At 43.8% G+C, this 24,810-nt stretch overlaps 1 protein-coding gene across 17 annotated transcripts in view; it reads left to right on the top strand.

Moving 5' to 3' along the window:
• scrib (scribble planar cell polarity protein) overlaps nt 1–24,810 on the top strand; it is a 105,281-nt gene that overhangs the window by 36,026 nt on the left and 44,445 nt on the right. The window contains exon 1 of one of the 17 annotated variants that reach the window (XM_046356068.1): nt 12,384–12,406. The exons of the other annotated variants lie outside the window; for them this stretch is intronic. The gene's annotated coding sequence lies outside the window, so the exon portion shown is untranslated. Of the gene's footprint in view, nt 1–12,383; nt 12,407–24,810 lie in introns of those variants that run through there. 17 annotated transcript variants of the gene reach the window in all.

The raw sequence follows: 24,810 nt of genomic DNA, 5'->3' as shown, positions 1-24,810 counted from the left end.
TTTGAATTTGGGCTCTACTGTGGAATAAGTCAAGGGGTGTGTATGCTTTCCTTAGGCATGTAATAGGAGCATTCTGCATTGTAAAATTGACAAACAAATGTAAATATTTTTTTATCGTTTTAATAGAACCCCCCCCCCCAAAAAAAGCTTTATTTTTTTTAAATATTTTTTTTTTACATTAAGCAAGTTTCTCCATTTGCCACATGCCAACACAAGGGCAGTATCTGTCATGGATACAATGAAAGTAGGCCTACTCTTTGACGGTATGTACTGTTACATTTCAGCTTCCATTTGATGAAAAATCCAGCTCGCGATATAGGTCAAGTATGTTTCTCCGGGGTAGCCAGAAGTGCCATGGCCCTGTTTGAAACAGTCCTGCCTCTGGCTCATCTACTGCTCTGTTCTGCTTTTAACACCACACTGAGATGACTGCACCTGCTCAGCCATCTGAGCCATTTTGACAGGGAATGATGCATCTTTCTCACCATCAGAACAAAGATATGGAATTTGGACAGCCTCACCAGTGACGTCAGTGTCCTAATGCTCCCCGGTTGTGATCGTCTTGTGCTTTTCAGGCATGATAATATGGTAATTTGCAGATTCTTTGCTTTGTCCTCCCACTACAACTTTATGTGCGTGTCAGCAGCGTGGTATCAGTGGGGTTAGGATCGGTGACTCCCCGGTGTAGTCGGGGCGCATTCCTCAATGTATGTCTGGGCTGGTGTGTAACCTGCTGAGTGAGGCTAGCTCAGCAGGCTGTGTATCTGTGAGATGGGAGGCAGGCAAGGAGCCTGGGAATGCGGAGTCTGCCATGAAGCCACTGACGCTCAGGCACATGAGCCTGTGAGGGGGCCGCTGCAACCTGGATAAACAATGAGGCTTTGTGCCCACACACATTTTAGATGCAGATAGATTTGGTCATACCTATCTCGTGCTCACACATCACACACAAGAGACTTTTTATTGATTCTTTATCTCTGAACACGAGCACTGGGAAATCGTCTGTCTCCAAGGTCAGTGAGAATGTGACAAAAGCAGGTGTGTGTGCTTATTGGTTACAGTCATGAGTCGTCACCCCCTCCCCCACATATCGTTGACCTAGTTCTGCTGGATTCTGGGTTGTGTCGATAGTGAGCAGTAGTGTGGGGGAGACTGGTTTGGGGTGAGACATCTTAAAGTGCAATGGTTCAATCTTGGTTTCATCAGACCAGAGAATCTTGTCTGATCTTGTCATGACCTGAGAGTCTTTAGGTGCCTTTTGGCAAACTCCAAGCGGGCAGTCCATGTCCCTTTTACAAAGGAGTGGCTTCCGTTTGACCACTATAGCCATAAAGGACTGATTTAGTGGAATGCTGCAGAGATGGTTGTCCTTCTGGAAGGTTCTCCCATCTCCACAGAGGAGCTCTGTCAGTGACCATCGGGTTCTTGGTCACCTCCCTGACCAATGCACTTCTCCCCTGTTTGGCAGGGCCGACAGCTCTAGTAAGAGTCTTGGTGGTCCCAAACTTCTTCCCTTTATGAATGATTGATTGAGGACACTGTGTTCTTGGGGACCTGCTGCAGAAATGTATTTCGGTACCCTAACCAAGATCTGTGCCTCGACATCAAATCAAAGTTTAATTGTCACCTGCGCCAAATACAACAGGTGTAAACCATACAATGAAATGCTTACTTACAGGCTCTAACCAATGGTGCGGGGGGAAAAAGTTTGTGTAAAGAAATAAAACAACAGTAAAAATACATTTGAAAAAAGACTAGCAAGGCTATATACAGACACCCGTTAGCCAGGCTCTATATAATCCTGTCTCGGAGGTCTACGGACAATTCCTTCAACCTCATGACTTGGTTTTTGCTCTGATGTGAACTGTGGGACATTTTTTTATTTTTTTATAGCCTGGTGTGTGTGCCTTTCCAAATCATGTCCAATCAATTCAATTTACCACAGGTGGACTCCAAGTTGTAAATACATCTCATGTTCAATGGAAACCGGATGCATCGGAGCTCAATTTCAAGTGTCATAGCAAAACGTCTGAATGCTTACGTATATAAAACATTTCTAAAAACCTCTTCGCTTTGTCATTATGGGGTATTGTGTGTAGAGTAGAATCGGGCTGTAACAAAATGTGGAAAAGGTTAAGGGGTCTGATACTTTCTGAAGACCCTGTATATGTTCTCTTCATATAGCTGTCTGTCAGATTCCTCTGGGATGATAAGATACTAAATTACTCCATATATATATATATTTCCCTATGTCAATATCGCAATGTCAATAAAATGTGATTAATTGTGGAGACTTACACACACACACACACACACACACCCTCACTAGTGATGCGTGGGGCAGCTGTTTGTTCGCCCACAATTGCTCATAACCCGACTACACAGTATGTGAAAATCTTGTTCTGCACCTGACCCTAATTCTTAAATATAGAAAATGCGCTTTAGTCAGTTGCCGGAACTGAGTTTCTGACGGGGGTGCAGCATTTTTTATTTAGATGGGCCCATGTCTCTGCTTGTAATTTCCAACATTTTGGTAGGCTATTTGTTAGTCAACTTGTCTAATTACACTGAACAGAAATTAACGCAACATGCAGCAATGTCAAGGATTTTACTGCGTTACAGTTCATATAAGGAAATCAGTCGATTGAAATGAATGTATTTGACCCTAATCTATGGATTTCACATGACTGGGAATCCAGATATGCATCTGGTCACAGATACCTTAAATTAAAAGTAGTGGTGTGAAAGTCGGTCCGTATCTGGTGTGACCACAATTTGTCACATGCAGCGCGACCCCATCTGCGTCGCATAGAGTTGATCAGGATGTTTTATTGTGACCTGTGGAATGTTGCCCCCCCCCCCTTCAAAGGCTGTGTGACGTTTCTGGGTATTGGTGGAAACTGGAACATGCTGTTGTACACGTCGGTCCAGAGCACCTCAAAGGGTGACGTGTCTGGTGGGTATGCAGGCCAATTGTGTACAGATTCTTGCGACATGGGGCTGTTATGCTGAAACATGAATGGCCAGACAATGTGCTTCAGGACCTTGTCAACATATCCCTGCATTCAAATTGCAATCAATAAAATGCAATTGTGTTCGTTGTCCATAGCTTATTCCTGCCCATGCCGTAGCCTTGGGGCACTCTGTTCATACCGTTGATATCAGCAAACCGCTCTCCCACACACCATACAAGCGGTCTGCCATCTGCAGATGAAACGGGGATTCATCCGTGAAGAGCACACTTCTCCAGCGTGCCAGTGGCCATGAAAGATGAGCATTTGCACACTGAATATCGGTCACGACGCCGAACTGTAGTCAGGTCAAGACCCTGGTGAGGACGACGAGCACGCAAGGTGAGCTTCCCTGAGACTGTTACAGGCTTTGGTTTTTCTATTTTATGTTTTGAGGTTGGACTTCAGCACGTAGGGCACACCGTTTGGTGTCACACCTGTGCTGGTTGCCATCTCATTAGTGGGAAGGAATTTCACCTGCTTTGGCCCAGTGCTCCAGTTGTCTTGATAGATATGGAGATGCAACTAAAGATATCGCCATATTTCATTTGTAGAAAAATGGTCCTTTCTGATTTCTCTGTTTTTGTTTGCTTCCTGGCTCATTTTATTTAACCAGGCAAGTCAGTTAAGAACAAATACTTATTTTCAATGACTTCCTTGGAACAGTGGGTTAACTGACTTGTTCAGGGGCAGAACGACAGATTTTTACCTTGTCAGCTCGGGATTTGATCTTGTAACCTTTCTGTTACAAGTCCAACGCTCAAACTACTAGGCTACCTTCCGGCCCAACGTTTGTGGGTTTTTCTTTTGTTTGTTCTTAGTGGGCAAATTTAGTGGGCACTCATGGTGGGTGTCTTTTAGGTCCTAGTTGTTGCTGCTATGCAACTTTCATGAGTGTCTTTTAGAACCCCTCCTAAAACCCCACCTGTTTCGTTTTGGTTGTCAGTGACTCCGTTTGTTCCCCCTTTTGGTTTGAGTGACATTTTGGTTTTCTTGCTGGGAGAATGTAACACTGTTTCTGACTGTTTGTGCAGAAATTCTTTGGTTGTGCAAACCCACAGTTTCATCAATTGCCCGGGTGGCTGGTCTCGGATGATCCCGCAGGTGAAACCGCCGGATGTGGAGGTCCTTGGCTGGTGTGGTTACAGGTGCTCTGTATTTGTGAGGCCGGCTGGACGTACTGCCAAATTCTCTAAAACAACATTGGAGGTGGGTTATGGTAGAGAAATTAACAGTCAATTCTTTAGTAACATCTCTGGTGGACATTCCTGCAGTCAGCATGCCAGTTGCACACTCCCTCAACTTGAGACATGTGTGGCATTGTGTTGTGTGACACAACTGCACATTTTCGTGGCCTTTTATTGTCCCCCAGCACAAGGTGCACCTGTGTAATGATCATGCTGTGTAATCAGCTTCTTGATATGCCAGGTGGATGGATTATCCTGGCAACGGAGAAATGCCCACGAACGTATGTAAACAAATTTGTGCACAACATTTTTAGAGAAATAAGTGTTTTGTGCGTATGGAACAGTTTGGGTCTTCTATTTCAGCTCATGAAACATGGGACCAACCCCTTTTTTTATATTTATAGTTTTAGATCTTTCAGTGTAGATGCATGCAGCTTCTCTTCGGTCATTACTTGTTGCCCTAGAAGACAAAATAAAATAGCCTATGTCATACATCGATAGAATGAATGCTTCAATCTAGTTGACATACGTAAAGTTTCTTTGATCTCACCTTCTCTCGCACAGCAAAGATGTTTAGGGACTGGGGAAAAAATGCAATAACTAAACAGAATGTTCAATATTTCCTGTGCAAAATTTTACAGCAAAGGTGCAAAATGCAGAAATTGATCTGCGATCCTTGAAATAGTTAGGCTAATTTCAGTTTGACAAAACAAGCAATGTACTGCATAATGTACAGAATCATTGTACTATCTCGCTGTGAAATATATTTTCAATAACCAAAGACCTTGCACACCAGCTTCAAAAACAGCTGAAAATACAACAAAGTAAAAGACGCAAGATCGAAACTTAAGAACGAAAAGCATAGAAATAGAGCACGTACAACAGAACTACCTCTTAGACTTTCAATGAGTGACAGATCTAGAACTACGTTTCTATATGAATTTGGTTAGGTCACCGAAAAAGTTACATATTGAAGCTTTAAGAGAATTAGAAGTTGCGATTTCAGTTTTTGCTTGAACGTATATTTTGTTTGAAATACCATCTTTTGCGATGCTGATAAAGATGGCACCTTTACAGACGGTCCCTAATTGCGCCTTCATTCTCTGAAGATGCTAAAAGAAAGAAATTATATTTCCCAACTGCTGTTCCTGAGTAAAACCTTTACGTTTGGTGTATCATTTTACTGCAAGAACTGCTTAATCCTGCAGGAGTTAATAATGTATTGGGCTATATGAGAGGTTATATACCTGCGGTCAGTGTCCAGGTTTCAGTTACTATTCTATTTAACCCGTCTGAACAGTACCGTTCCTTTTGAGTGCCACATTTAAAACCCCCCGTCTTGTGACTGTAGAATGTGCCTCAATCATCACCCATGAAATCTTCTCCAAACATTAGGCTACTGTTCTGGCCCTCTTTATTTTCATCTCTCTATTTTTCAGCTTTTCTCTTGAATTAAACTCTGACATTGTCCAGTTTGCCTCAGGGAATCAACAAACTTTTTCTGCCCAAGTTCCCAAAAGCATTTGGCATGTATTTGTCACGTGTACAGTTTCTGCGTAGGCCTTAGCTTTAGGGCCTAATGCCAGATGATAAAAATGGAGAGAAAAAAAAACCTCTATAGCTCTTGTGTTCTGTCCACTCACTCACTGATCTCCCCCCGTTCATTCTTCGGGTCAGTGTGGAATTGGTTGTTTTGGTAATAAGAAGTTAACATATTGGGTGGTCCGATGCAGGCTAGGTCTATAGGTGGGGCTAATCTGCAACAACCGCAATGTGCTACAGTGTCGTTAATAAACAAGTAAAAAGGATCCCTTTATTGCTCATGTATTATCATGTCTAGCCACCGGTTCTCAAATATGAGCTCATGTCATGTGTATTTGCATATACAGCCAGTGTTGGTGTTTTTGCCACACCCTCTTCTATTTATGGCAACCAGATTTTGGTCAACGTTACAGGAAATCCTCGAGGTGGCAGTTCTCCTCCATGCAGGTTTGAGTGCTCACTCTGTGTCATTTCCCTTTCCAAGACAATGCAGTGCTCAAATATACATTGGTAGTGGATGATTGTATCCCTGAAACAGAGAAAGATTAAAGGAATATGCATTGGAAGTCAAAAGACATCCACTTTGCTGCTGCTCATTTTGAATTTGGCTAAAATGCAAATCTCTGTCCTAGGACTCGTGTTACACAGGTGAAGTCCATCCATTGCGTGTGTGATCATAAAAATATATAATGAATTAGTGTGTGTGTGTGTGCGTGCGTCAGGGTTTCCGTTAGTCGGTAACCCATGACATTTTCTCCAAACATTAGACTACTGTTCTGGCCCTCCCTTCTCTTTATTTTCATTTCTCCATTTTGCAGCTTTTCTCTTATTGAATAAAAAAAAATGGAAAACCGATAAATGAAATTGGTACTGGCCAATTGTCCAGGAGAAAGAAAAGAAAATCCCATTGCGATAATGCTTTTTAGACTATTCGTTGACGGAAATGCATTCGACAGGTCATGCTCATCGGTCTTTGGGTATATTTGCATAATTTCGTTGAATTCAATTGGTGTGTGTGTGTATATTCCATAATGTATCTTATTTATCACAAGCACAAAGCATACAGGTTGAGCCTTCTAGCGGAAAACCTGTCAGACAGCGCTTTTATAAGCCCAATCATTACGGAACAATTCCAAATGCAATTGCGTGTTAAAAAAAAGTTTTGGGATCACGATTTGAATAGAGCTTCTATTTGTATTTCTCAACAGGTTAGTGAAGCCAGCGTCCCATTCGCCATTCTAATACATAGGCAACGGAAGGCAGGCTTTTATCAGCGCGTCACACACCTTTGCAATGAGCTGGAGGCAGTATGCATTTTTGTGAAACGTGTAGCTACTTAATTCTTTGAAACCTGAAAGGTTTAACTAAAATATGAGGCCCGTTTTACCTTTGCTTCGAAGTAGCCTGAGGCAATATCCGACCATATCCGTGAAGGCAATTATATTATAAAAGACTTCCATATGCCATTGGATCCAGTATCCCATTTCTCTCATGTTCTATTGGTTTTTTACTTTTTTTCATTGTCTGGTAGCCAAATGCACATTAGCGAGTAGCTTACTGCCTTGTGCGCATTGCTACGCTAATCATTTTAGTAAAGGCTAGTTATCAACAGGTAAACGTTCTTATCTGTTGCATCAGATTCTTTGCTTTTTAATGTTTTTGTGTGGCCTAGGCGTACTGGTTGTATGAATTTGGGATCTATCTTCCCACAAATGTTTGGGCTATTTTATACATTTGCAAACATTGCAAATATTATACATTTGCAAACATTTCTAAACTCTCTTTTTACTTTGTCATTATGGGGTATTGTGTGTTTGAGGGAAAACATTTAAAAATCAATTTTTAGAAATAATGCCGTACAAAGGCACTGTAATGCTTTATTATAAAAGGTGCATTTTATGGTAAATTATCTTTCCTAAACTTGAAACTCACTGTTTGCCAGTTAGGCTCTACACCAGTTGCAAAGCGGATTAATGTGCTTCATTTTTTAGAAGTTATTTGGCCACTTTAGTGCTGATACCAACCTTATCAAAACATATAGGCCTATGGGCTAGGCGAGGTACTATGTACGATTTAGAAGCTGAGCACAAGCTCATCAATCACAAGTGATGGGCTAATGTTGTCAACCATCAGATTTTTCTTGATTTGATCTGGTCTATACACATACTAGATAATATACAGTACCAGTCAAAAGTTTGGACACTTACTCATTCCAGGGTTTTTCTTTATTTTGACTATTTTCTGCATTCTTGAATAATAGTGAAGTCATCAGAACTATTAAATAACACATATGGAATCGGGTGATTGTGGAGGCCAGATTTTCGATTTGCATTGCTGTCAGAGTGATTTATAGGGACAACTGAGTGCTGTGTGCCAGGCAGTTAGCAAGTTTGGTAGGCTACTAATGACCATCGGAGCTTGGAGAAGCCTCGTTACCGTGACTTAAACGGTCACGTGGAATTTGACAGCGGTCATGACTTTTGACTGCTGGTGTGGTGGTAAAATGGTCACCGTAACAACCCCAAGCACCACATAGAATTGAGGAGCAACAGAAAATACTATTTTATTTTTGCCTCTGAAGACTTGAGCTGCCACATTAAACTGATTTGAAAGCGACACAGGACACAGTTTCAATGGATTGGTATTTAGCCATGTTTCATCTATTTTTGGTCTGTGTCGCGACTGAACGATGGTAGTTGGAACTTGAAAGGATAAACATTGATCACAAAATTCACCGCTGGCACAGCGCTGCCTCTCACCCCAAGCGTTGCCTCAGTGAATGGTTCTTGCTATCCGGGATCCTTGGACTGTTGTACCCCATTTGAAGTTTGAAACTTTACCCTAACCATTTTAAATGTACGGCTTGTGTTTAGTGTAGGGATGTCCCAAGGGTCCCGGATAGCACTAACCCCCAGTGAACAGCGTCAGGTACTCACACAGCTAGCTAGTTGGCTCTTGTCATGGAAATGGGGGTGGCGAAATGGGGATCTACTCAGCACTCACCGTAAAAGCAGGAACAGTTAGTTCACAGTAATTCACTCTTCTCTAGACTGACTGGCGTGGTTACTTTTGGGGATAGTGTCCAGTCTCGCTGTAGCGCCGAGTCAAGACGGGCTGATAGCCATGTAAAGAGCACCATCTTCAGGACAAATAATGAAATATGGCATTGTATGAAGCTAACATACGGAATTGTTTTAATATGGTCATACCGAGGATCATTTAGCTATGATGTACAATTCTATTGGTATTCGCTCTTAGAAAATTGGTGAATAGATTGAACAGATTCATACATGGAAAAGTCAAATTGTGTCTTGAAAATGTCTGTCCTATATCTGAGAGCGATAATAAAAGATCAGGAAAGAAATAAATGTTTTGCCATATTTAACAAACTATTTGGTACTAAACTACTTCCATAAATGTTTAACTGATACTGGGCTGCCTTCATACGGGTCTTCAGAGTTTAAAAAAAAAGCCACATGTACGTGTTTTGTGAGAATCTCCCCTTTCCACAGAGGGGTCATTTTAGTGTGTAGCCCAAACTGTTCGGACACTGTTGACAGATTGGTGGTACCGACTTCAGACGAGCCTCGAGATGCTTGTGGGGGTCGTAGAGCGAAACTGAGTACTCACAAACACGATGGTGATCTTTCTATAAAGTGGTCATATTAGTTTGTAGGCCAAACTGTTTGGACGCTACAGACAATGTCCGCATCCCCTTGGAAATCTAATTGACATAAATTTCCCATCAAAATCCATCTGTTTTCAGCTAGATGCATCTCTTTTGCATGGGCGGCTACTTAATCCACCTCAGATGCGGAAGGCCGCCATTGGTGGATGTGGTGCGTTGAGACGCAGCCTATGGGGGAAAAAAACATCTTTAGCTTAAACGGATCAATATCAAATTTATTTATAAAGCCCTTCTTACATCAGCTGATATCTCAATGTGTTGTACAGAAATCCAGCCTAAAACAGCAAGCAATGCAGGTGTAGAAGCACGGTGGCTAGAAACAACTCCCTAGAAAGGCCAGAACCTAGAGAGGAACCAGGCTATGAGGTGTGGCCAGTCCTCTACTGGCTGTGCCAGCAGATGCATTTTGATGGGGCGTAACTCTAGGGGTTAAACGCTGATCCGTAAACGGCTATCAGGCTGTAGTCCAGTCCTCCCTCCCTACTTTGAATGGTCTCCTTTCTCCTCCTGCACTGGGACGGTTTTACTAACCAAAGCACTGATTTAGTCTCTGAGTCCCAAATAGCACCTCTTTTTTTATAGTGCACTTCCTGAGTCCTATAGGCTCTGTTTAAAAGTGGTGCACTAAATAGGGAATAGGGTGCCATTTGTGATGCAACCTCTGGAGGAGTATCAGGCTGGATTACTTGGTTATTTTTAACCATCTGAAAAGCGCTTTAGAGCTCTGAGCACTGTCTCTGCCAGAGATGCTTTGGTGTATAAATCCACCGTTTGTTTTCTGAGTCAGGCTTTAGTCAAGGCTTCATTTTTTTAAAATCTAGAATTTGTCAAATTATTTTGCAGCGTTTAAACTTCATCACACATCTAAACTGTGTGACTGAGTTAGGCCTGTAAACAATACCAAACCTTAGCTCAGTGGTTCCCAAACCTTTTCGGGTTCTGTATCACCAACTGAATTTGGCTCTGCCCGGAGTACCCCTTAAGTACCCTCTCATGCATTTTACCAGTTGGCCTATGGCCTCATGGGTCTTCTCATGTACCCACTGTGGATAGGCCAAGTTCAAGTTTTCATAACAATCGGAAATCAGTATTTTAGGCCACCGATTTGGCCTATTATTATTTTTTACACCTTTATTTAACTAGGCAAGTCAGTTAACACATTCTTATTTTTAATGACGTCCTAGGAACGGTGGGTTAACTGCCTCATTCGGTGGCAGAACGACACATTTTTACCTTGTCAGCTCGGGCGATTCATTCTTGCAACCTTAGTTAACTAGTCCAACGCTCTAACCACCTGATTACATTGCACTCCACGAGGAGACTGCCTGTTACGCGAATGCAGTAAGCCACGGTAAGTTGCTAGCTAGCATTAAACGTATCTTAGAAAAATCAATCAATCATAATCACTAGTTAACTAAACATGTTTGATGATATTACTAGTTTATCTAGCATGTCCTGCGTTGCTTATAATCGATGTGGTGCGTATTGTTGCTCCAATGTGTACCTAACCATAAACATCAATGCCTTTCTTAAAATCAATACACAGAAGTATATATTTTTAAACCAGCATATTTGGCTAGCAGGTTAGCGGGTAATATTAACCAGGTGAAATGGTCACTTCTCTTGCGTTCATTGCACGCAGAGTCAGTGTATATGCAACAGTGTGGGCCGCCTAATTTGTCTGAATTTTACATAGTTATGACATTGAAGGTTGTACAATTTAACAGGTATATTTAGACTTATGGATGTCACCCGTTAGATAAAATACAGAACGGTTCCGTATTTCACTGAAAGAATAAACATCTTGTTTTCAAGATATTTTCCAGATTCGACCATATTAATGACCAAAGGCTCGTATTTCTGTGTGTTATTATTTTATAACTAAGTCTATGATTTGTTAGAGCAGTCTGAGTGGTGGTAGGCCGCAGCAGGCTCGTAAGCATTCATTCAAACAGCACTTTCGTGCGTTTTGCCAGCAGCTCTAAGCTGTGCTTCAAGCATTGCGCTATTTATGACTTCAAGCCTATCAACTCCTGAGATTAGGCTGGTGTAACCGATGTGAAATGGCTAGCTAGTTAGTGGGGTGGGCACTAATAGCGGTTCAAGCGTCACTCGCTCGGAGACTTGGAGTGGTTGTTCCCCTTGCTCTGCTTCGAGGGTGGCTGTTGTCGATGTGTTCCTGGTTCGAGCCCAGGTAGGAGCGAGGAGAGTGACTGAAGCTATACTGTTACACTGGCAATAGTAAAGTGCCTATAAGAACATCCAATAGTCAAAGGTTAATGAAATACAAATGGTATAGAGAGAAATAGTCCTATAATTGCTATAACTACAACCTAAAACTTCTTACCTGGGAATATTGAAGACTCATGTTAAAAGGAACCACCAGCTTTCATATGTTCTCATGTTCTGAGCAAGGAACTTAAATGTTAGCTTTCTTACATGGCACATATTGCACTTTTACTTTCTTCTCCAACACTTTGTTTCTGCGTTATTTAAATCAAAATGTTTCATTATTTAAGTGAGGCTAAATTGATTTTATTGATGTATTATATTAAGTTAAAATAAGTGTTCATTCAGTATTGATGTAATTGTCATTATTACAAATAAAGTTTAAAAATCGGCCGATTTTAATAGGTATCGGCTTTTTTGGGTCCTCCAATAATCGGTATCAGCCTTGAAAAATCATAATCGGTCGACCTCTACTAAAGGCTAGTCCTGACTCTGTCCTTTTACTTTCTTCTCCATGACTATGACATCACAGGCAGGCCTCCCAGGCTTTGTGACGACTTCATCGGCTTTAGTCTTGATCACATGACGGGTCAAAGGGGCCCAGAGGATATATAAACTCGGGCCGACATGTCAGGCACGCTGCTCAGTTTCCATCACAGCGGAAGGTCTCCCTCTTTCTCTACCGCATATAGTGCTGAGCAAGAGGCTGGAATGGGACAGGATACTAAACATGTTTGTTCTGTACCGGGGTAATAATCTGCATGCATTTACAGCGTCAAATACCTACCTTAATGTGAACTTCTCATGGTTAGCAATTCTACGTACACTGCAAGTTCACTCTCTCCTGTTCTGTGATATGCTTGTGCCTCCCATTTAGCAAATTGGGAGTTGTTTTTATTTTTAAAGACCTTGTGGTATTTTATCTGTCTAAACGCTGTGAGATAAGACTTGAGGAAACCTCCAGCCACTGATGTAGTGTACTGTGAGGTTGACTGGTTTTTAGATGTAGTTAGAAGCTGTGTGTGTTTGTGGAAGGAGACGTGTGGTTGCTGTGACGTCACTGTGTGATAAGGGCCTACATGGCACCCAATTTTTTTTTTTATATATAAAAAAAATATCCCCCCCCTTTTAGTGCACTACTGCTGACTAGGGTCCATAGAGCTCTGGTCAAAAGTGGGGCAGGGAATTGCCATTGTACAAAAACATTCTTATCAATGTGTCAAGTAATTATCCTTCTGTTTTCTCATGATTTGGTTGAGTCTAATTGTGTTGCCGTCTTGGGGCTCTGTTTGCGTTTGTGAACAGAGCCCCAGGACCAGCTTGCTTAGGGGACTCTTCTCCAGGTTCATCTCTCTAGGTGATGGTTTTAATATGGAAGGTTTGAGAATTGCTTCCTTTTAGGTTGTTGAATTTAACAGCCCTTTCTGGATTTGGATAATTAGCGGTTATCTGCCTAATTCTGCTCTGCATGCATTATTTGGTGTTTTGTGTTGTACACTGAGGATATTTTTGCAGAATTCTACATGCAGAGTCTCAATTTGGTGTTTGTCCCATTTAGTGTATTATTGGTTGGTGATCAGACCACAGACCTCACAACCATAAAGGGCAATGGGTTCTGTAACTGATTCAAATATTTTTAGCCAGATCCTAATTAGTATGTCAAATTTTACAGCTTTCACAGCTTTGAAGTTACCTGTGGCGCTGATCTTTTGGCCGGGGTATGTATAGTTTTTTGTGTGTGCTCTAGGGCAGTGGTGTCTAGATGGAATTTGTATTTGTGGTTTCTGGCGATTGGACTGTTTTTGGAACACCATTATTTTTGTCTTACTGAGATTTACTGTCAGGGTCCAGGTCTGGCTGAATCTGCAGAAGGTCTGGGTGCTGCTGTAGGCCCTTCTTGGTTGGCGACGGAAGCACCAGATCATCAGCAAACATTTAGGCATTTGACTTGAGATTCTAGTAGGGTGAGGCCGGGTGCTGCGGACTGTTCTCTTGCCCTCGCCAGTATGTTGAGATGTATGCATGTTGGAGAGGGTGGGGCTTAAGCTGCATCCTTGTCTCATCCCACGGCCCTGTGGAAAGAAATGTGTTTTTTTGCCACATACCGCCTGCTCCATCTGTTTGCTCGCTCCCGTCCCACCAGCACCTCCACAGCTGCAGCAATAGAACGCCAACCCCTCCCTTGTGCAGCAGTTCTCCGTTTCAAAAAAATACTTTGTATTTTGAATATCTGGATATCCGACAAAAATTCATGGTAGTATTTCAATAGTGAAATTACTTCAAGCCCCTACCTGTAGTCCAAAATAATATTGCGATATTTAACAGAAGTGCACTATATAGTGCAGGGTTATTCCGCTCTTACCCTACAAGGTCTGGAGCCTACTGATTTTCTGTTCTAGCTGATATTTAATTGCACCCACCTGGTGCCCCTGGGTCTAAATCAGTCCCTGATTAGAAGGGAATAATGAAAAAACACAGTGGAACTGCCTGCGAGGTCCAGAGTTGAGTTTGAGGGGGCCTAGGTGATAGGGTGCCAACTGGGACTCCAAGGTAATAAAGGCAGAGTGAGTACACTCAGGCCTCAGCGATGTGGTGTAATGGAGCGACTCACTGGGTTTGGCCGTGGAGGGGAGGGGGTTCTGTGACTGGGATGCAGCACCCCATGTTTTCTCCACCCGTTCCCGCTCAGCCTGGTTGATTGACGGTCTTTCTGTAAGGAGTCCGTCTACTCTCCCCACCATAAGCATTTTTAACCATACTTGTCGTTTACTTAGTAGCTGGCAGTTACTACTATACCACTACCACTATAGGGCAGGCTACGTGAATTATTGTAGCAATTGGTTCCTTAACTGCCTTAGACATCCTGGGTTGACCTACACAGACATTTTAAACAAGATTGCATATGAAAAGGGAAGTTTTAGACATTTGGTTTACATTATTCAGTAATATTCACAGACTAGCTGCTAGCAAAGGGGGGGAAGAGTTGCTCTTAGGCTTTATGATGCGCGGCTAACCTGATTTAGGTTTGGTTCACAAAACTGTCATATACTCGTCTTTGAGTCTCTAGACCAGGCAGTATACTATTACTGTACTCTGAGGGTAATGTGAAGCATTTCCTCTCTGTGCTGTACTCTTAAGGCTGCGTCCTATTCCCTATATAGTGCACAACTTTTGATCAGCGCGTTATTGGGTCCTGTTCAAAAGTAGTGCACTAGTAGGAAATGGGGTGCCATTAAAGACGCAGCCTGAGTGTTGTTCCTCCAGTCTGAACCTGGTTCCTGAATAGCAGTGCGCTCTTCCTGAGGAGCCCGAGACCAGAGCGTCTTGTTTCCTCGCACAGCCACTCCTAACATCCGTGCGTGTCAGACAAACGGGACCTGGAGGCAGCTCCACCGCATAGGCCTGCCCAGCGCTCCTCCACTCCTGACTCATCACTAAAGGGGAAAGATGGACGGCACGTTAGTGCGGCAATCTCCAGAGTGTGTGTTGGGAGCCTGTTAAGTGTGTGTGCTTACACAGGATATGTATTTATTTCTGTACAAAGCATATTAGTGTGTGTCTGCGGTAGTGTATAAACTATTGTCAGTGGAATGTGGCTGTGTGAGTGCCTGCGCTTATCGGCCTTTTGTATAAATAGCATTCTGTGTGTGTGTAACCTGATCCTCTGGGTAGAGAGGGGAACACAGTGAGACATGGGGTTCTGTCAGCTGGGGTCTGTTGGCAGCAGTACAGGAGAGGACACTGCCCTGCAAAGCCTGGTTGTTTTATTAAAGATCAACACACATGCGTACGGAGAGGGACAAAACATGCCGTTCCATTCTGAGGGCCTGTGGCCTGCATGAGGCCTAGCAGGGGAAACCTAGGAGGCATCCCATATGGTACGCTATTCCCTATATAGTGCACTACTTTTGACCAGAGCCCTGTGGACCCTGCTCCAAAATAGTGCACTGAATAGTGTGCCGCTTGGGAAACACGTTAGGCTACAGCAGCCGGGATTGGCTGGTCCGAGCTCTGAGCTGATCACCATAGCATCTCCGGCTCAGCGGGCGAGTAACACAATAGGCTCATCATAGAGCCCCTTTTGAAAACAACACCATCTGACCAGCGGTGATGACCCCCGACCAAAAATCAAGGCCCATCTCATTGCTTTAGATCATTGTGTCCAAATCAATCACTAATATACCGTGTCCCAAATGGCGCGTGATGCCATAGTCAAATGTAGTGCTCTTAAAAAGGAGCTATTGCCATTTGGGGATGCCACAAAGGCTAGTTCATGTAGTCTTTTTATGCTGTATCAGGAGAGGGCAGAGACCAGGGTCCTTTTCACTAGGAACAGACGAACAAAAACCGAAGTGGACAACCTGAACGTGTCCAATAAGAAACGCTTGTTTTCGTTTAGGTTGCTAAACTTTTTGCTACGGTGTGTGTTAATGAATAGGGCTCAGCACCTATCCAGTGTGATGGCTCCCTAGAATAGCACAGCACAGTGAGCATTACAGTCAGGTTTGCTCTGTCAGCTTTGCCCAGGCCAGTCCAATGACCTTAACACTGCCCACCCTCAGCCTAGATATCCACTGTAGTTTGGGCTGAAATATGCTTCAGTTTAGCTGACCTGTCATGTTCGGTCTTAAACCATGCATCTAAACAGAACATCTATACAGAACAATCTGAAGTTTACCGGCACGGGTTGAAACAGGGGTGTTCCCCTTTTCTCTGCTATCTGTAGTGTCTGTCCCCTGCACTCACAAAGTGCTGCTGACTGCTGTACTCTTCTCTGGGTTGTGTTGATTTGTGACTGGGTGACTTAGCAAGGTGACTTACGGGACAGGTGCTAGCCAGAGGGCAGTCACAGCCTGTCAGGCCACCCTAACCACACCCAAGCAGGCAGCTCTGTGTGGCCCAGCTAGCTAACCACTGCAGGTGAACTGGAAGTGTTTAGGAGGAGTTAGGAGTTGTGTGTGGACCACTGACTACTTACATATGCTGTACTGGAAGCCACGCACAGTACACACCAACACAAACTGTACACACAATTGTGTGCCGAGTAGAGGGGCATGATGTGTGACATGGCTAATGATTATATATGTTCTTTTTAAAGTAAATGCATATAACCAGTTTGTTTATGGACCCATGCGCACAGTAGATTGTGTGTGAGATATAGAGATGTTTCCACCTGCACTCTTTAGTGACACACAGGGGTGTGTGGGAGATTGGGGTTTTGAGGAAGTGGAACGGTTAGGTTAATAGAGGTGAGGTCACTAGCATGCCAGACTGAACCACTCAACACTGTCAACAGGCGAGGGCTTTCGCCCTGGGCTGAACCGTTAAGCACAGACTAAGAGGGGTAAGCACCTCCACGGAGCACAGGCGTGTCACTGGGGCACGCGTCCATAAAGCATCTCGGGATGTGTTGTGGTCAGTCAGGGTTAGTGTTGAAAACTCACGAGAAAGGCATCTCGACGTGCATGTGACATTAATAACTTGAAACTTGTAAAACAATGGCGTTCCCACAGGAGTCATTTATCTTCTCTTCCTCATTAATAATCCACCATTTCTCTTTCTCCCTCTCTGCTCTCTCCCCACTTCCCCCTTCCTTCTCCTGTCTATCCCTCTCCTTTTGAGTCATTCCTGTTTTTTGTCTTCATTGCTGTCTTTCAAGTCCACCCCCCCAGCCCTCCATTTCCAGACCATTCTTTCCCCCCTCTCTGAATAATGGCGGAAACCCCCATCTTAGCCAGTGGGAGGGGAGACGAGTCGACCGACCTGTGACGGACAGCTTTGTATGGGGCTGGCCGCTCGGCCGCTCACCCTTTGTTCCCATGCCAAGTAAAATGGAGGGAAAGGAGAGCGAGGTGGAGGGGTGGTGGGATGGGTAGGGGCTTCATTCATGTGTTGAGCTGGGGCTTTTGGTTTTCAGTCCCTGTGGTGCGAGAGGGGAGGGGCACACGACGACCCTGTTGTAACAGCACAACAGTGGAACTATTTAACTCACCGGTACTCCACCGGCACGCTACAGGCAGGGCTTGGAAATAACTATTTTATTATACACGGCGGGGAGATGGGGTGGGGGCCACAAAAAAAACTGAACTCATGAGGGCCTGCAGTGGCTTGTTGGTCTGCGTACCCACGTACATCTTAGCGGCCTCCCTGATGAGAGCGAAATAGGTTTTAAAGTTAATTTCATGCAATTCTACACATTTTGCCATAGGGTGGAGGCAAATGTTTGCAGTTTTTAATATATTAACTGATTATCTATGGGCCCCACCCCGGTTGGTAATTCAACCATGCTTTACTAACTTACCAATCTAAAAAAAATGTAGCTGACATGGGCTAATTGAGTAACTGCACAACCAAATTTTGAAATTGTACCTTGTGTATTCTATTATTCTAACTCAACTATAAGTTGAGGCCCCAACTGAGTTTCAAAAATAAGTTGTGAAATTGGTCCGTGGGCCTAAAAAAGGGAGGCCTATGCCCATCCCTGATATAGGGTGTCCAATCAAAATGCTTCTTTTGACCAATGGGTAAAAAGTCAATTGTGTAGCTGGTCCCAACCTCCTATCTCTATCATAATCTGTTCAAAAGTCTTCACCTGTGTAGGATGGCCAAAATTAGGGTGACAGTCCAATGGAGGCCAAAGGAAAAAGTGGTCAAAAATGAGGACAATAGCTTTGTCAGCTAGGTTGGATGCTGTACAAGAATTAAGGCGAACTGACAGACTCACCGTTGAACTCCTCTTTCTTCTTAAGTCTGATTTTGAGACGTAATATTTTTACATTTAATTCAGCTCGTGTCATGCTAATTTAGCTTTTTACGACCCGAGGAAACCACGTTGCAGATGACCACCGACGTGAAATCCTCAAGTCGCTGTGAGAAAGCAGCACCGCTCCGTCAAGAGTTTGGTGCTTATTATCGGATGTATTAGGTTACAAAATCCTACTTTTTGGATATAATGCTAATGAATGTGTTGGAGGAAGAAGCCACTGAACGATTCAGAACATGAAGAATCATATTTGTCTTAATTTCCTCACAAGTGTGTGTGTTCACCCACTCTGGGCAGAGTTGGGTAGACATTAGGGGTGTTAACTGTACACGAACGGGGACCTCTGTTTTGGTCCGCACTGTGAACCCGAATGAATCCATAAAAAAGTAAAAGCACTAGGCCTATAGCCTATCCTGAGTTGTATGCCCATTGCCTCATGTAAATCTGAGCTGAAAAACATTGTAGGCTATTCCGTTAAAACTACTACTGCTTGATGTTGTCGGCCAGTCACAAGTCATCAACGCGGCACTACAGTCATCGAGCCTACGTGTGTGGCAAAGCAAGATTATCTAATTAATGGGAGATGGAATTAAAATATTGGAATTAAAAGTTCAATGAAAAGGATATGTTACAACGACCAAGAGCCAACAGCTACTTAATAATCTGAATGGAGGTGGTGTAACTGTAGGATAAGAAAGCGCATGCCGCCGCCTCAATTAGCCTAGTTACCTTAGCTTAGCTAGCCAACTAGCTTCTCTCGGTTTGATGCCGTCAAGACGGGTACTATATAATCGCATTAAATAACCTAGCTAGGATGAACTAGAAGTTAGTATACTAGCGCGAGTTGGCTTGGTATGGTTGGTTGCTGTCTCTCCCTGCTCCCTGTGTGACTCGCTCACAGTACACACAACGCATGGCCCCTCCTACGCCTGCTAGAGCGTCTCTCGCTTTATCAGCTCTGGTTAATAAAGTAGCTTACAAATGAACTTTTCTGCTGCTTCCCTCACAAATATTTGGACCTGTGAAGACCTCTACAACACAACCATCCCTGTCACAATAGACAAAGCCAAGAATGTTGTGAATGCTGTCATAGAAGCTGGACTTAGGCAACTAATAGGGTGCTTTTAAAAAAATAAATTTGCATCTTTTGCCAAAAACTGTTGACATTTCTTCTTCCCTCAAAACCGCAACAAGTATCGAACCGTAGGTTTGGTGAACCTTTACACCCCTACTGGACACCCTATATTATGGATTACATTAATCAACTTTAATTGAAGTCAAACGCATGATTGAGAGATTGGACAGTAGAGCTGGGACACAAGATCTGCGTTCCAAATGGTATCCTTTTCCCTTTGTAGTGCAACACTTTTTAAACTTAGTTCACTATGTAGGGATTTGGATATGGCATTTGGGATGCACACATGCTTTCACATGCCAGTATCAGAAGGAACCTCAACCGGTTTGTTTCTCTACTCTGTCTCTTTCCCCAGTTATCACCATTCTAGTAGTACTGGAAGGAAACCAGCAGTACAGTAGTGTTTATACTGCAACAGACTGCACTGGTGCTATGTATAGAATAATATGAGTGTTGTCATGACATGAGGCCTCCTATTCAAGTGACTGGCCAAGTTACTCCCTCAACCAAATCCTTCCAGAGCTTCTCTTCTCTCCAGCCGGGGTCCTGAAAGAAGAGGCCATCACAAAAGCATTTGTTCCCCATGACTCTCTCTCTCTCTCTCTCTCTCTCTCTCTCTCTCTCTCTCTCTCTCTCTGTCTCTCTCTGTCTCTCTCTGTCTCTCTCTGTCTCTCTCTGTCTCTCTCTCTCTCTCTCTCTGTCTCTGTCTCTGTCTCTGTCTCTGTCTCTGTCTCTCTCTCTGTCTCTCTCTGTCTCTCTCTGTCTCTCTCTCTGTCTCTCTGTCTCCAGTCCCCTTCCCCCCTTTTCAGCCCCTCACCCCCAGCTGTGTGTGTAGAGCTAGGATGTGATTAGTAAGAGTGGTGGAGTAGTGTTTGGCACTGGATTAACTAGGAGACGGAGGAGAATGACTACAATAGACCACACCGCCCAGTGTGGCTTCCACTCATATCAAATTGTATTTGTCACATGCGCCGAATACAACAGGTTTTACCGTGAAATACTTACTTACAAGCCCTTAACAAACATTGCAGTTCAATAAATAGTTCACATTTACTAAATGAACTAAAGTTGTAAAAAAATATTTCAAAAAATATAATAGTAACACAAGAAAATTACATAATAACGAGGCTATATACAGGGGATACCACAGCCGGGGCAATGTGTGAGGGTACAGGTTAGTCGGTAATTTAAAACGTGACTATGCATAGATGATAAACAGTGTGCAGCAGCAGTGTGAAAGCAAAGGGGGTGATCAATGTAGATACTCTGGTTGGCAATTTGATGAATTGTTCAGCAGTCGTATGGCTTGGGGGTCGAAGTTGTTAAGGAGCCTTTTGGTCCTGGTCTTGGTGCTCCGGTACCGTGCTGTAGCAGAGAGAACAGTCTATGACTTTGGTGACTAGAGTCTAGAACAATTGTTTTGGGACTTCCTCTGACACCGCCTAGTATATAGGTCCTGGATGTTAGGTATCTTGGTACCAGTGATGTACTGGGCGGTATGCACCACCCTCTGTAGTGCCTTACGGTCAGATGCCGAGCAGTTGCCATACCAGGCAGTGACGCAACCAGTCAGGATGCTCTCGATGGTGCAGCTGTAGAACTTTTTGAGAATCTGATGACCCATGCCAAATCTTTTCAGTCTTCTGAGGGGGGATAGGTGTTGTCATGCCCTCTTCACAACTGTCTTGGTGTGTTTGGATCATGATAGTTTAGTGATGTGGACCTCAAGGAACTTGAAACTCTCGACCTGCTCCACTTCAGCCCCGTCAACATTAATTGGCGCCTGTTCGGTCCTCCTTTTCCTATAGACCATGATCAGTTCCTTTTGTCTTGATCACGTTGAGGGAGAGGTTGTTGTCCTGGCACCACACTGCCTGTTCTCTGACCACCTCCCGGTAAGCGGTCTCGTCTTTGTCGGTGATCAGGCCTACCACCGTTGTCGTCGGCAAACTTAATGATGGTGTTTGAGTCGTACTTGGCCACACAGTCATGGGTGAACAGGAAGTACAGGAGGGACTAGGCACGCACCTCTGAGGGGCCCCGGTATTGAGGATCAGCGTGGCAGATGTGTTGAGGCCTACCCGTACCACTCCCTGATGAAAAGAGGTTGAGAAACGGAGGGGAGAATTAAGAGGGGGGGGGTTGAGAGGGATAATATCAATGCTATGTAATTCCACTTCCTCCTTCCTCCCCGTAGCCTGCTTGGAATTGTGTGTACAGTAGTCCCATTGATCAGATGGTTGAGCGCTTGGTTAATTCAGGCCAGAAAGGCTATCTCAGCCCATGTTGAAGAAACTCTGATTGAACTGTGCCCCACTGATTTGGTCAGTGTTTCTGCCAAAGAGATTAACCTATCAATCTCTGTTTTTTCCACTCAAAATTATGTTGATTGCTTGTCTGGGCTCAACAGTGACTTAGGGTTTCTCCAGATTCATAACTTTAGGGCAACAACAGGATACTACAGAACAGCAGCCCTGTCTGTGTTTTTCATTAGCCTTTTGCACAGTGTGTGTGTGTGTGTGTGTGTGTGTGTGTGTGTGTGTGTGTGTGTGTGTGTGTGTGTGTGTGTGTGTGTAGTTTGATTGGTTTGATTGGAGAGCAGCTTGAGGCTAAATGAAGTCACTTGACTAGAACACTGAAGCCTCTGTCTGTCCCATGGAGCTTCAGCTCAGCAACGCACCTTTACTCAACACACATACCCCTCTTACTGTATGTCCCTGTCCCCCTCTCTTCCCTCTGTTAGTTTTGGTTCACTTTCGGTCAGGGCTGTGTAAGGCAAAGTCTGGGGTATACCCCTTGTGTCTGGGGTGTATTCACTAGGAAGCAAACGGACCGCAACGGGGAGGGTCTACCTGAATTTGTCCAATAAGAAACTCCTGTTGCAAAACATTTCTACGGTGAGCACTAATGAATACATTCCATGTGGGGGCTTTCTTCTTGTGGGGGCTTTCTTCTTATGGGCTCCCAAGTAACCTCACCGCCAACTTGTGCTTGGAAATGACCGTGATCATCAACACACTGCCATTATATATGTGTGTGTGTGTACACGCACGTCCGCTGCACTGTAGGTTATGGGCCTTGCGGTCTCAGGACACACACAAACACACACGCGCTCATTTCTCCCCGTGGATTTACTCCTTTATTCCAGCACACACAAACACCACTAAAACCAACCATGAACCGACGCTCGTACACACAAACACCACTAAAACCAACCATGAACCGACGCTCGTACACACAAACACCACTAAAACCAACCATGAACTGACGCTCGTACACACAAACACCACTAAAACCAACCATGAACCAACGCTCGTACACACAAACACCACTAAAACCAACCATGAACCGACGCTCGTACACACAAACACCACTAAAACCAACCATGAACCGACGCTCGTACACACAAACACCACTAAAACCAACCATGAACCGACGCTCGTACACACAAACACCACTAAAACCAACCATGAACCGACGCTCGTACACACAAACACCACTAAAACCAACCATGAACCGACGCTCGTACACACAAACACCACTAAAACCAACCATGAACCGACGCTCGTACACACAAACACCACTAAAACCAACCATGAACCGACGCTCGTACACACAAACACCACTAAAACCAACCATGAACTAACCTAACCGCCCTTAATAAGCCTCTGTAAACCGTACAAGCTGTGTGTATACTGGCAGGTGAATAATTGCTCACGCAGCTCGGAAAGTTATGTCAATCTCAAGTTCAAATGAAATCTGCTGTTTTATGGCTGCCTTCAAGGAATAACACCATCTGAGAAAAAGGAGACTCTCTCTCACTCTCACACCTTAACCCTGAGAGGGGTGTAGATAAGCCAAGACAGGCTGCAGCTGTGTTTTTGGGGAGTTGCAGATGGGACCCTCCAAGAGCCCAGTGCTACCTGTCACTACTCACACACACACACTGCTCCTGTGGGGTGCTCTCGTATACATCATCCAAGCAATTCTCTGTCATCGGCCTCATGGGTGGCCAGGTCTCACTGCCTGACTCCACAATGTGTTGAAGTCAGGCTACAACCTGCAGTAATCTAGTAACATGGTTGGCATGGTACAGTCAGTGGCATTTCAACATGTCTCATCATTCACCCAATGTTTGAGAGCTTTTTCATTGGACTAACGTTGAGACTAATCTAGGCCTGCCTAGGGCTGTTGTGGGGACCGTATTACCGCCACACCGACGGTCACTAGTTATGAAGGTACTCAAATTCCACATGACTGTTTGTTTACGCTAATTAGGCTGCTCTGATACTGCTGATGGTCATTAGTATCCTACCAAACTTGCTAACTGCCTTTTATTGTCCCTCTAATCACTCTGACATCAATGCAAATGTGATTGAAAATCTAATCAAACACTTCATGAGAGCCCATGAGCTCATGTTGCGCTACATTTCTATAGGCTATGCAATTGTGTGAGAAAACCGAGTGATGGCCTTTACTAAAAAGAGGATCCCATCAGCTTTCTATAGGCTAGGCCTATTTATATTTAATTTATTTCTCAACTTTATTAATATTAAGCACATTGCTTATATTTACCACGGGTGTATAGCCTACCTGGCTGACGTGACAATAAACCACGGGGAAAAGCGTCCTCCATTCGCTATTGAAGTGCATAGATGACATATTTTATCACTTGTGAATGATGGCCAGCATAAGAAACGATGCCTTTTTTTGGGAACTTGTTCGAATCATAGTCTCACACCTCATGTAGCCTAGCCTGTAGGCCTATATGTTTTAATAAGGTTTGTATCACACCTCATGTAGCCTAGCCTGTAGGCCTATATGTTTTAATAAGGTTTGTATCACACCTCATGTAGCCTAGCCTGTAGGCCTATATGTTTTAATAAGGTTTGTATCACACCTCATGTAGCCTAGCCTGTAGGCCTATATGTTTTAATAAGGTTTATATCACAACTAAAGTGGCCAAATAACTTCTACAAATGAGCACATTTTAATCCGCTTTTCAAGAGTTGTAGGAGCCTACAAGTTAAGGCAGACATCGGGAACGCAACTGCGCGCGTCCTTATCCAGTTCCTGAGGTGCATGTTGAAGATCTTGGCAGAACAGTCCACATTTTGTCAGCCAAAAAGATGATTAGGCCTAACAAACAGCAAAAGCTCTAGCCTATATCAATATACTGATGTTTGTCTTTACTTGTAGCCTGTGAGAAAGTTTCCAATCATGTGACTGAGCCATGCGAGACATTTCGAATTGTG

This window comes from Oncorhynchus gorbuscha, linkage group LG07 (assembly GCF_021184085.1).
Source record: "Oncorhynchus gorbuscha isolate QuinsamMale2020 ecotype Even-year linkage group LG07, OgorEven_v1.0, whole genome shotgun sequence".
NCBI classification, from domain to species: domain Eukaryota; kingdom Metazoa; phylum Chordata; class Actinopteri; order Salmoniformes; family Salmonidae; genus Oncorhynchus; species Oncorhynchus gorbuscha.
This window is presented reverse-complemented; position numbering and strand designations above follow the sequence as displayed.